This window comes from Urocitellus parryii, chromosome 9 (genome assembly GCF_045843805.1).
Source record: "Urocitellus parryii isolate mUroPar1 chromosome 9, mUroPar1.hap1, whole genome shotgun sequence".
Taxonomy (NCBI): domain Eukaryota; kingdom Metazoa; phylum Chordata; class Mammalia; order Rodentia; family Sciuridae; genus Urocitellus; species Urocitellus parryii.
Genome location: NC_135539.1, coordinates 122,082,464 through 122,093,757, shown reverse-complemented (window position 1 = coordinate 122,093,757; position 11,294 = coordinate 122,082,464). Strand labels below are relative to the sequence as shown.

Here is an 11,294-nt window from a genome sequence, read left to right as displayed (position 1 = left end):
TACTAGAAGCATGCAAAAGAGTAACCAACATGTAGTAGTATAGTTGGATTGGAGTAAGAAGTTCTGATTTGCTATTCCACAGAAGCGTTAATGATAGGTAGCAATTATGTACTTCATATCTCAAAAAAGATAGAAAAATGGAATTTGTTTTCCTCAAAAAATAATGCTAAACATCTGAAGAGATAGATATGTTTAACCTGATTGTACCTTGCACAAATGTAATGAAACATCATAGTGTAGACCATTAAAATGTACAATATTTATATAAGTTAAAATAAATTTAGTTTGCATTAAAAACTACTAGGTTCTGTTTTCAAATATAAATCAACATTTAACACAACAAATCAACTGGTACTATGTTCTTAGATAAATCTCCCTTTTCTTTCATAATTAATTACAAGATGGCATTGTCTTGTTTCATGCTATAGAAAAATTCCATTACTCAATTAAAGAAAAAATCCTCACATGATATACAATGTGATTTGTTTAATTTATGTAATTCTCATATTTTCTATAGAATATGTATTACGATTGAATCAATTATGCTAAAAGAGTATACCACCATTTAACAGATTTCTCCTAATCTGTTTTCCTCCAATGATCCATGTGTTCCCCATGAGTAGCTTTGTGTGCTGGCCTCCTTTTGATTGTAAGGTATGGATAGCAATTTTGAACCTCCTAAATATTTGAACCTCTTAATATTTGTTGGACAACAGTATGCCACTGCAAATGCTATCAGATAGAAAACTGTAGAGCAGGTTTAGGTTCTGTTTTGAGAAAGTGGGGAAACTGCATGCAGTGCCAATAATGAATATACATACAAGCCCAGGCCCCAGGAATTCTGATTATGTGCTCTGGATAGATAACATGCACATCTTAAAGATCTACGGACAAAACATTTATTTGGATGCAGTTTTGTGTTAGGTGACATTTGAAAAACACTAGATGTCTGTAATTACAGAAGTGGGCCAGGAATGGCGATGCACACCTGTAATCTTAGGGACTCCAGACAGAACCTGAGGCATGAAGGTCACAAGATTGAGGTGAGCCTTGGTCATTTAGTGAGACACTGCCTCAGAATAAAAAATAAAAAGGGATAGGGATGTAACTGGAGGAGTGCTTACCTAGCAGGATTCAGGCCCTGGATTCAATCCCCATCACCAAATCCTTACCCTACTTTTCCACCTCTGTGGGAGGCTGCCATGCCATATGACCAGCATCTTTCTTCTTTGATTGGTTGAGGCCCTGTCGGTCAATTCCCGTGATCTGGCCACATTAAGCAGCCCTTGATGGCGGCCCCATCTTAGAAGTCATAAAAATGTCGAAAAACATGTCTTCATGCATAGGCATGCCTTCCTCCAGCCCCAGGGGTTGAGTTACTTTACCTGTCCTTGTAACCCCACCCCTCTTGATCTTTATTGGATGGAAATGTCTAAAGAATGAGAGTGCCCCCAATAAAAGACCACTCCCAAGCTTTCTAGAGTGCATCCCTCCCTCTCTCTCTCTCTCTCTCTCTCTCTCTCTCCAGCCTCTCCTGAGATTCCTCTGTCTCCCATTTGGGGAGCTTAAGGGCAGAGGAGCCATCCTGGGGCTTAAATTAAAGGTAAATTGTGTGTCTGTGTTTTATTTGATACCTTAGAAAATTCACTGGAGTGACCTTTAGTTTAGCTGCCCCAGCTGGTCAGGGGCAGTACACCACTTCCCCCTCTTCCTCCTTCTCCTCTTCCTCATCAGACAAGTGGATTAAAAATGTGGTAGAATCAGGGCTGGGGTTGTGGCTCAGCACGTGGGAGACCCTGGGTTAGATCCTCAGCACCACATAAAAATAAACAAGTGAAATAAAGGTATTGTGTCCAACTACAACAAAAATAAATAAATAAATATTTTAAATAAAATATGGTGGATACAAAACAAATACCTTTGGCAGTTAAAATACAATGATTGATAGATTTTAAAGTAGGAAACAAAGCAAAGACCAAAACCATTATAAAAATATTAAAAAGGCAACTCATAGTAATAATATTAAGCATTACAAAAGTAAGCATACATTTAAAGACAGATGAAATTTGTTTCTCTGAGGAGTGGGAGTAGTGACGCAATTAAAAGAAAAAATTACAAGTGAAATTAAAATGACAATGTTAACAGACTAATGATGCTAATACGTCATGAACTTTAGCATACATTAATTCAACTTTCAGAAACAGATTACCAAACAAAAGATTAAATAGAATCAAGAGAGAAATTGCATGATGCATTTTAGTGTGATTGTTCTGTTGCTCCTTTTGTGCTCTCCTCTGCATGGTGATGATAATGTTCAGTGTTGGATTGCTAGACATGATTAATATGATCATGAAAATGAAGAAAAGAATTCATAGTCTCTATTTTATCGCAACTACAGAGGCTTTTCTTTATATTCATTGTCCAAAAGAGCAGATCTGAAAAGCTTACATAAATGTCCTTAGACAGCTAATTATTCCTGTTAGTCAAATATAATTATTTCAAGAAGTATACCTTTCACTTTAACCTATAGATATTTTCTGGTACACTTTTGCAATATTTAATTCCAAATTATCATAAAAGAAGAATAAATTTAACTGATAATCAAATAAGCAAAGATTCTACAACACATTTTGAGATTTTAAGAAGAAAAACACTTTTTCATGTGATGTGAACAATAAGTTTTATTGAACTGAAATTATACTATTGATATAAGAGTTTCTGATGTTTATCAAATGCATATCTAAACTGTAAGGTGACTTGGGCTGTTATGTGGGAAAAGATAAAACAAAAGGTACAGGAAAGCAAATAGAAGAGTATTATTACATGGATTCATTTGAAGATTTCCATTGTATTTTTAAGTTAAAACCAAAAGAATTGCAGTTCAGTTTTTTTTTAATAAAACAGTATTTATAAAAGGATAATTTTGATCAAGTGGGATAATGACTATAAATTTGCTAGCATTGTGTTCAATAAATGTAATATTTTTACTGAATGTCAGTTATTTTTCATTCTAAAGTACTAGAATGATCCATTTTAACAAAGTTTTTGATCAATGAGCATAATTTTTATGTGCTTGCTTTTCTTTCTTTTTTTTAACCCTTTTTACTTTAAAATCTATTTACTTAGAAGATTAAGATGCACTTAAATAGAAAATTAGAAAAAACGGGGGAGGACTGTTCTCACTCTACATTAATCAAATTAAATTGTAATTGTCAATTTAATTAAGTACTTGAATGTTTAAAATTATTTTTAAATCAATGAATATTTTAGCTCTTCCAGAATAAGATAGCCTATGAAGTCTTACTCAACTCTAATTTTTATGACACACAAGTTAATATTAGATGAGATTTTCTGAGGCTCCTTGTTTGTTCTGGCACGATTGGTTCAAGTTAGGGTTATCTAAAGAAAAGTGGTAAGTACTTTTGGAGTTACAGGCAATGGGGATTGGGGGTCCTAAATTAAACAATTTGCATGTTTTTCTAAAGAATGAATAAAAAATCAGAATAATTTTTGATCAAGAAAAATGTTTGAATTAATTGGATAATATGTGGCTTGTTAATTTTTTGGCTCACTGACCAGAACCAATATTATCTGTGGGGCACATTAATGGAAAACTAATTTAATTGATATATAATAAAAACATGTGAGTCATGAAAGAACATTATACATTTTGGTTTCTTTATCTGGCAGTGTAACAAGTGTGTTTTTTTCCAATGGCATTGTGTAAATAAGTAGACATTTGAATGCCTTTTTTTTTCCCCCAAATGGAAATAAAATTTGCTACTTTTCCTTGAATCTGGCATTACTTTACACTTAATTCACACTTTAATCTTAAATATACATAGTATTTATAGTTTGTTTGCAAATTTTTGTTTGTATCTAGAATTTTTGTGTTATACTTTAGCCTATTTTAGTGCTGCACTACATTTATTATTGTAATATTAGAAAAAAGTTCATGTACGTCAGAATAAGCTTTCTTAATAATACATGCATCATCCAAATTTCTCCAAGTAATTCAGATTTATTGTTTTTGATCAATGGAAAATTATTTCTAAAAAATCAAAATTTTCCTGTTTTGATAATTGTAATTTTAAAAATATCAGATTATTGAATGAAAACTAACTTAATTGAAATGTATTTTCAAAATTGTGAACATAAGATTTCTCACTGTTAGTTCAAATATTATTATGTATCATCTTGATTGTTTTGAATTTTTATATATAAAATATAATAATTGGAAAATGTATATGTGGCTATTTTAAGTATCTCACTTAAACATTTAAAATATTTCCAAACTGTGGAACAGTGTATGCTAGAAATCAATTATATACTTTTTTAAGTGGCAACTAGATTAAATACTCATTTTATTTACAGTTCTTACACTAAAATATGCATGATGGATTCCTATTATGATTGAAACCAGGACATGGAAATAAATACAATTTAATTGTATGATCAACTTGTTAAACTACTGATTTTTAAAAAAGGTTGATAGGCATATTTTAAAATCTCAAATATGTATATGTATTTTATGTTCGTTATTGAAATTATGATTCTTCTTTTGGAGACATATTGCTTACTTATATTCTACCAAAAAATAATTATATTGAAACCTTTTTTTTTTTTTTTTTTTTTTTTTTTTTTACCAGTCACAATTTTATTTTATTTGGTACTTGGGACTGAACCAAGAGGTACTTTACCACTGAATTACATCCCTTTATTTTTGTTCATATTTTAAAAATTTGAGACAGAGTCTTGCTCAGTGGCTGAGGCTGGCCTGGAATTTGCAATCCTTTTGACTCAGCCTCCCAAATAATGGAGATTACAGATATATGCACCACCACACCTGGCGACCAGTCACCATTTAATTGAATTAGACTTCAATACAGGGAGGATTGTGTCTCTCCAAGTAACCTTCACTGAGGCAGATTACATTCCTCTAATACATGGAAAGATGGTACTTTCTTCTCATAATCACTAAGGAAGAAATTTTCTCTCTTGATGGGCCGACACTACTTCTTTTTTGTTGCTCTTTTCCCTTCTCCTTTATTTGGTTTCCCCTTTCCAAGAAGATTCTTTAGAGGCTTTTGCTCATCCTTAAAATCCTGATGCTTATCTTATCTCTGTAGAGGCCAAGAAAACGCAGTGTGCCCATGAGAGCAAAATATGTGTTGTGATTTGGATACCAGTCATCTGTCTTGGCCAATGACTGCTCACTCAATAGTTTCACTACTTTCATGGATTTGGAATCAGTTGGCCTGGCAACTTCACCGAAGAGCCGGTCACTCAGATGAGTCATGCGCAAAGCATATTCTAAAAGACATTTCTTGAGCAGCTAGGAGACTTACCTGCCTCACCCACACGCCCCCAAATCACATTTCTTAATCTCTATTTCCTAGTGATTTTTTGTTACATTAATCTTATTATTTCTAACATGTTCAAATATTAATGTCTTTCTATTTTTTTCCTCTATTTTCTTAACTATGCTCAAAGACTTTTCTTAATGTTGGACTTTTTACTAATTCACTTATTTTTACTTAGCTATAATTACTTGCTTACATTAGATTTTTTTGTACTTCATTATCATAACTTTGTTGACTCACAGTTATTTCTAATAGATTTTTTATTTCAAAAATATATTTCTTGTATATATTAAGGGGTTGGGATATACTTCAGTGTCCTGGTTTCAATCAAAAGAATAGCCAAAAACAACAAACAAATATAAAAAAACATATTGAGTGATCCAAAAGCAATTTGTCTATGTCCTATGTCTACAAAATTGAAAATATGTATTTAAAAGATTTTTCATCTCTTAACTAAAAGTTTATTTATATATTGTTTGCACTTATTTTTATTTTAACATCCTAAATGAATATATGTACATTTCATTAAGATGTTTTTAATGTTTAAACCACTAAATGAATGATCAATTTTTCTAAATGTATATTTCTGAGTATTGTAGAACTTTAAAAAACAATCAATTTTAATGATCATAATGTTAATTTAATCTATTTTTTTCTCATTTTCCTATTTAAACATATGCAAGCATATATCAGGAAATAAATATTACTTCCTTCTATAGAAAAATATTTTTATTCATTCTATTTATACACATATGACACTAAAGTCATATATGAAACAGAAATCTGTAGTCTTATATAGACAAAAGCTTTCTAGTACTACATTAGAAACTGCTTAATGTATTTTATTTAATATATTTGCAATCACTTGAAAACAACTTGCATGAATAATCTTTCAGCATTACAAGTAATGCTTCTATATGTGTGTATGTCATTTGTTGGCTGAAATACTTGAATTATTAACTGCAGGATATAATCAATAAGTTTAGTTTGATTCATGCTTACTTTTAAGATTTCTTTCATTTCTTGGACTTCCTCTGAAGTAATTTGTTTTTGCTTTTTATTATTTTCATACTGTTTTTTAACTTCATTTGTATTATAGTGTTAAAATTAAAAAAGGAGTAATGATTTTCCACCAACATCCATTAAAATAACAAAAGATAGCAAGAGCTGGTGAGGATGTAAAGGAAATAGAACCCTTGAACATTATTAATGGAATGTAAATTAATTAGGCCATTATGAAAAAATACTATGATGTTTCCTAAAAAAATAGAAATCATACTTCTTTATAATTCAGAAACTAGAACTACTGAATATATGCCCAAAGGAAATAAGTATGTTGAAGAGATATCTGCCTTTCCATGTTTATTAAGGAACTTCTCACAGTAGTCGAGAAATGGAAAATATTCATCAATTGATGAATGGATGAAAATGATACCTATGAACTATGGAATACTATTCAGACATTTAAAAAGTATGTGATCCTTTCAATCGTGGCAGCACTATGAATCTGCAGGCACTGTGGCACAGATTGACAAATACCACATGATCTCATTCACACATGGAATCCAAAAAAGCTTATCTCATCAAATAGTAGTTACCAGAGGCTGTAGAGAGGAAGAAAGCCTGAAAAATAGGGAGAGGTTGGTCAATTGGTACACCGTTACAGGTAAACAGAAATGAGCTTCAGTAGACAATTGATTAAGTAAAATGTAGTGCATACATGCAATGGAGTGCTATTCAGTTTTAAAAAGAAGAACATCCTTCTGAAATGGCATGAAAAAACCTAGAGGACATTTTGCTAAGTGAACTAATCCAGTCATGAATAGATAAACTCTGCATGATCCATTAAAAATCCTTGAATTCCTAGAAGCAGAGAGCATATGGTAAAGACTAGGGGCTGGGAGATGGCAGAATGGGGAGTTGGTCAAAGGGCATAATGCTTCAGAATTACATGATAAGTAAGTCCTAGAGGTCTGTTATATAATATAGTGCCTGTAGTAAGCAGCACTGTACTGTACACTGTAAAATTTTTAAGAGGATATCTCTCAAGTTAAGTGTTCTTGCCCCTACAAAAGTCGGGGCAAGGGTAGGAGGAAACTTTTGCAGGTGAGGGATATATTTATTATGTTGACTGTGGTATGGTTTCAAGGATATATGAAAATACCATATCCATGGAATAACATGCATTCGATATGTACAGTGTTTTATGACAATTACACCTCAATAAGTCTATTAAAATACAATATTAAATGAGAAAATTAATAAAAAATGTGCCATTAGGATACTAAAATTATATTTAAAAATGTGACCTTTAAGGCTTGATGAGCTCTCTTTATTAAAATATATATAATTGAATAAACAAACATATATATGTATATATATATATGTATATACACATATATGCACAGTATCTTATATATGACCACTTGTGCTGAAAAGAATTATTTCTCACTTGAGATATATTTTTCAACATCTTTAGTAAATGCACTTAGAACCATGGAAGTTGAAAACTTTCTTTGATTTTTGTTTTTAATGTGCATACATATGTTTGCTGTTTTCTCTGTCTTCAGTTAGTTTTATCATTCTGCTTATCTACATAAATTGTTAAGCTTTGTGTTATGAAAATAAAAATTGTCTTGATGCCCAGGAAATTATCTTTTTAACCTCTGTGATCTAGTATAAAGCAGATAATTTAGTCCAGCCTCATCACTTTCATTTCAAAATGTTATTAAAATAAACAATGTATTAACTATAGATTTACCTCTCAACTCTTGGTGACTACTGGGAATGTGCCAGGCAATCTGCAATTAAATATACATTATAATGAGGGTTAGAAGATAATAGGAAATGAAAGCAGGTGTTGGGTAATAAAAACATTGTCAGTCAACAGGAAATGATTATGTGTACATAATACTTCTTTTTTTTCCCCCCAACATCCCAACCACCTTTTAATTTTGGAGGAATTTCTAATTCCTAAGACTTAGGATCCCAACATTAGCCAAAAAAAAAAAAAAAAAAAAACCTTTTGAAATCTGTTTTCCTAGCTCCATGACAACTACTTTACCATCCACATTACTGAACTACATTCTAGGGAAAAGATTCCTAGGAAAACGTGTATAATCTTCAAATGATTTAATTGGATGGTCATGTTCCTATTAATATTCCTTATTGAAATATAAGAAGCTTTGTTCTAAGGAAGCCAGAGAAATTTTACTTATCTGGTGATCATCTAGAATAACCTCATTGAGAGCTAAGGTTTGGAGAACTGCATCACCACTGTCATCCAACAGTGTGAACAAAGGAGAAAATCAAGAATTGTGAAGTAGGCGCAGTCTCAGGAAACTTTAAAATAAATGAAAGTTCAAATAGCTGCTCAAGGCAATAGCAGAAACCAAAAAACTTTCTATAACAGTGATAAAGAATATCTTATCTATTAAGCTGCAAAATTGAGATACCTGACAACCAAAATCAAACCTTGATCTGTTGATCCTGCTGGGTTGCAAATTACAATGTCAGTTACACTTTAAGTCCTGCTGGCTATACTATGTGAAAAGTAGGACATCTATAGGATAAGATTGGAATCTTCAGAATTGAATTGGTTTAAGTAGCATGAATAACCAGTTGGTAGCTTCCCTTGAAACTCTTGAAGCCTTCAAGTCCACCTCCCCTTTCAGATGGAGTTGGTGATGATGCTTGGGGGAGGCAAGAGAGTGTACAAACTGTCCTCATTCCCAATGACTTTCACTTCTCAATTAAAAATCTTTTAATAGAATTGGGTTCCCTCATGGAGGCCTTGGAGAAGGGAGGGGATACCATCAAAATTCAAACTATAAAGGGAAAATTCAAGATACAGAATTTTAGGACTTTTTGAAATTATGTAAAAAAACTCCACAAAATAAGTTTCAAAATTGATTCTAAGTATGCGTAACCAATGAGAGAAGAGCAAGTTGTACAAATAACTAGAACTTATAAGTCCTCAAACTTTCATTTCCCTACTCCATCCGTACTTATCCTTCTGTTTCCCAACACATATAAAAGTAAAAAGGATGTCTCTTGGACTGAATAGAATATCTTATCTCTCTTTTAAACACTCTACAAGATTTGCTTTCAGAGATCCCAGTAATAATTCTGTGCCATCAGATCATTGCACAAGATGCCTATGACCTTGGGAAAAGCATATGCTTCCAACAGAAAACATTAATTATCTTGTTATCTATGATTTTTTCACAGAAGTGGTTTGAGGTAATGTTAAGAAAATGTACTCAGAGAAAGGTACATCTCAGTGTCCAATTAATACCAGGCCAGGATAGCTGCTAGGTGTAAGCTCAAAACACATATATACTTTTTCCAAATTTTAAATTTTTAAGAAGCAACAAATACTAATTCTTTAATATGGGACTCAAACCGTTACTGAAAGCAGACAAAACTTGGACTCATTTCATTATGAGGAAGGAGGCCAACAATTTGCTTTGTTGAATTGGATATTCATTTAGCATTTTGATATGCAGTTTTCCCTTCTGTTATACTTCTTTTAGCATCACAGTCCATAAACTTATTAAATAACATAATTTTCCATGTTATGTTACAAAACATTCTTCTGAATCAAGAATCAGCTTTACAGTAAAAGCAGGTAGCAAAATATTGGCCATGTGATTGACAACCTTATAAGACATCCCATTGCAAATATCTGTGCTTTTTACAGAATGATTTCTCATTTTGGAAAGGAAATTAAAATTACAATTAGCTAACTTCATTGGGACTACTACCTTAAGCATTTGATACAGTAGTATAAAGAAAGTAGCATATTCTCCGGATTAATAAACAATACATATATTGTTTAGGTAGTTCATATGTAATTACCTCTAAACTTTTCTAAAAGAAAGAAGACAAATTCTATAAATTGAATCAAGGAATCAAAATGATAAGACATAATCTGAAAAGAATGTGAAGACTGTATTAGCAGATTGGTCAAAGAAAAATTATCCAACAGTTGAGTATTACTGAGGCCCCAATCTATTACCAGTTTATTGCTTGTTTGTAAGCAATGTTAAGACATAGAGGGTAAGCAGTGAGCAAAGCAGATTCAGTGCCTGATTACTTGGTATTTACTTCCTAATGTGGACTGTCATCTATTAATAAAAACAGCAAAGCACTAAAGAAAAACCTGAAAGGATATGCTGAAAAGGTTGAGTGACAGGAATTAAGAGTTTAATAATTAATGGGATAAGAAACAGCAACAATATAATGACCAGTTACTGGACAATAAAAAGTATACAAAGAAGTGTAGCCTATTTTTTCCAAGTTTTTAAATTATCTTCAGGGTTGTAATATTTTTTGTAGAATTTTTCTTCAAAGCAGTTAGAAGGTAGTATTTGTGTCAGTTGGTTTAATATGAAGAAATAACGAGGTCAAAAATTCAAGGTGGAGAGCAGAAGGAGTGGTGCCAGAGAAGCTCCCAACAGAAGGAAATGAAGGACATGAGTTTCTCCATAAAATCAAGGGATGCCAATGGAGTGATGGCATTTGAGTTGCAAGGAAGTGAACTGTGAGATTTGAGATGTAGAAAAATTTCAGTAATGTGGAACTCTAGGTGGTTGATGCAGGTAATGACAACAGGAGCCTGGCTAGTGGACAAAAATTTTTAGTAACTTAGTCTTTTTTTATTTCCCCTGATAATTCCCTTTTGATAGTCTGATTCACCGACTTCAGCTGTTTGCTCCATTCACATCATTTCCCAGTTTGACATATTTTGCTTTGATTTGCTTCTAGGCACAGCCCCTACAAGTTTGGTAACTTGTGAATTTTCAACTTTAAATAATCTAATCCAAATCACTTTCAGATTATTACTTCATTGTGCTGTAAAAGCACAATTTCTCTCTATCTTGTTACTGGAATTAAGGACATCCAGTAATCCACTTATACTGGATAATC

General features: G+C 32.1%; 1 pseudogene; it reads right to left on the bottom strand.

Annotated features, from left to right (window-relative positions):
* Positions 1 to 5,012: 5,012 nt before the first annotated feature.
* Positions 5,013 to 11,294, bottom strand: part of LOC113197305 (small ribosomal subunit protein mS33 pseudogene) — an 88,306-nt pseudogene continuing 82,024 nt past the window's right edge.